This window comes from Glandiceps talaboti, chromosome 1 (assembly GCF_964340395.1).
Source record: "Glandiceps talaboti chromosome 1, keGlaTala1.1, whole genome shotgun sequence".
Classification (NCBI taxonomy): Eukaryota; Metazoa; Hemichordata; class Enteropneusta; family Spengelidae; genus Glandiceps; species Glandiceps talaboti.
The window spans coordinates 8,358,895-8,361,939 of NC_135549.1; the positions used below are offsets into that span (position 1 = coordinate 8,358,895).

General features: G+C 35.1%; 1 long non-coding RNA gene across 1 annotated transcript; it reads left to right on the forward strand.

Moving 5' to 3' along the window:
- The first annotated feature begins 785 nt into the window (after positions 1 to 785).
- LOC144448243 (uncharacterized) lies at positions 786 to 2,600 on the forward strand. Its single transcript, XR_013482088.1, has 3 exons — positions 786 to 962; positions 1,380 to 1,472; positions 2,541 to 2,600. It is a non-coding gene; the product is annotated as an uncharacterized LOC144448243 (long non-coding RNA).
- The last annotated feature ends 445 nt before the right edge of the window (positions 2,601 to 3,045 follow it).

Here is a 3,045-nt window from a genome sequence, read left to right on the forward strand (position 1 = left end):
GTCAAACAAGAATTTTGTATCGGATTTTGATATGCATTTACTTTTTGATCCATCCTATTTTTGTAATACCATCTTGCTTGCATATATGTAAGTATGTATTACACATAAATTTCTCGTCATGCAAGCAATAAAAACTCTAAAAACCCATGTGCAAAAAAAATGAAGGAACACACAAAGGAAGGAGATGAGATGAACGACCGTGACCAGAAAATACGAAAGCAGAAACAGTATGACTATCAGTATGATATTTAGTACAGTATACACCTATTCCGATTTATTAAAAAAATTGTGTTTTTTGAATTTTAGTTTCTTCCACTTGCTCATTTCTGAAATGTTAAAAGGTTGCTGGATTCATTTTTTTAAAATTGTGTTTTTTGAATTACAGTTTCTTCCACTTGAATTGCTCATTTCTGAAATTTTAAAAAGTTCCTGGATTCATGTTTTAATGTCTGTGTAGTTTGAACACAACTCTACTGTGATGTGATAAAGAGATGCAAAGTAAACGTTAGTTGAGTCAAACACATGAAAACATTTTTTTTTTTTTTTTTAAAAGCAATGTAAATTCATGTTCATATTTATCTGAATTCCATACGTTACTGGTTTACAGTCGATGTTGTGATGTCGTTATTTTTACAATTTAGTGTTTTACTGCGACTAGTCGCTGAAAACAGTCACGTGACCTGTTTGACGAGGTCGTGCACAATGCTATGACGATCCCGGAAGTGGATGATCTACCTGTATATACACAAATACTTTCCTTCCATTGGAAGTACATGTACCTGATTTGACCTTTCCGACTGTGATTTGATATTACTGACTGTATCTAAACAGATGACGTAATCGTTTTGATGTAGCAGAAACCCAGGGAACTCAGGAGATCTAACCTTACAGTATTTTCTCAGTGTACGGGCTAATAATAACGGGCACGTTAGTAAGACGTCAACAAACACGCTTGGACAGAGGTACGTGATTGATGCCATGGTTGCTGGTCTAAACTCACTTGACATAAAAGTGATTCGTTCCCCTCAAAACAATCTATATACATTTACGAACACATCTACTGCCCGGGATCTACTGATATCTAAGAACTCAAGCATAATTAATTCAACGGGAGTAATACTGGACTCATTGGTTCGATATACATAATAAGAGAAATTGTCATATAAACATACCCATGCATCAGTTACCATGTAGGGCGTGCATTAATAATACACACACCCGTAACCTCAGGTTAACAATGGCGACTACAAAAGCCACATTGGGTTCCTTTTTGACAACTAAAGTGGCCTTGATAATTGATTGCTTTCTAGAATAGTCATTAAATGAAGATACAGTTTCAAAACCAGGACCAATGGCATGCTTGTCATTTACTTTCACAGATCCAAGATCTTCCAGATAGCCTAACATGACACGTTTGCCAGCAATACCTTTCTTCACGGTTCATATATTGTTCACCCTGACCCTGCTGAAAGGTAGGGAAATATGTGCATTTCTAGTTACTTTGTACAGCAAACCAGCAGCTGTTCCCAAACGCCCTCTTCAACAACGGTTTAGTTTTGTGTTATACATGTACATATTTCATTGTATTTACTGGCGAAATTCTATCTACAGATTTTTATGTTACTTTGATTAGTTAAATTTTGTAGATAATGGAATGTTAATTTTATTTATCTAAATCACAATGAGTTGTTCTTTTTACAGTACTTACAAAACAAAATTTATTATACATATATTCACTCTGTAAATGCCGTGATATTTCTAGTATACCTAAAACGTTGACAAAACTCTGTCAGACTAATATGCCATGTTTATCAGATATACTCACACTTTAGGATCTGCATGATTCTTAACTTGCTTGACTTAGAGTTGATTCTTGAAAAGTGAGTGCTGGTTGGTAGGATTGATAAAAACAAATGACTCAGTGCAAGGTTTCACAGATTTCATAGTAAAAAATTGAAGAATACGTAATAAGACGAGTTACAAGAGCAAAAGATGGATTTCTTTCTCTTGACAATATGCTGAACAAAAGTTTCATTTCGACCATATGCACAAGTTGGCACCAATGACTCAACGCAATAATAGTTAGTAGGTGACCTATAGTACGAGGTCGTGTGCAGTGTTTCAACTTTTTATTACCAGGCAATAAAAGCCGTCCTTTTGGAATTTTAATTGCTACGTAAAGTCTTTGCCTTTTGTCGATTGACGTAGGTGATACATGAGTAAAACTTGCGTGCTTTTAAATAATATTCCCAGGTCATTCAGTCTGAGACTGGTAACAAACAGCACAGTTTAAGTTCCTTAAAGGCCACGAGAAGTATTTACTTTTGTGTCCCCAGTTGACAGTAAACCCACTTTCAACGTTTGACTAGCCCAAAGGAGATAGGACAATGGAGTCAAACATTTCAATATATCCCACACATACTGCACTTTGGGTGCAGTATGCGACTATTATAGTGATATTTTGAAATGACGATAACAACAAAAACTACATGTGATTTATCTCCTACTGCTACTACTAATCACGACCCTTTCCCTTTTAGACATTTCGCCGGCGTTTCCCAAATCTCTCAGAAAAAGAGACCCAGATTTAACACCTCCAGGTAAGACCAAGGCTACTGATAAAGCAATCACTGGTTAAGACTATACTATGACACGCACATACATACATACATACATACATACATACATACATACATACATACATACATACATACATACATACATACATACATACATACACACACACACACACACACACACACACACATACATACATACATACATACATACATACATACATACATACATACATACATACATACATACATACATATTAAAATACATACAAATCTACATGTACATGCATATGTTACACCCAATCTGTGAAATTGACCAATTCATGAAATGTGCATGTAACTTTGCCCAGTTTATGAAATAGTCAACCTTATGCAAATGAGGGTATAAAAAAAAGATTATTGTCTAAAAGGAGCGAAATTACATTTTTGGGGAAGAGTTTTGAACTGGGGTGTTGATTATCGAACTCTA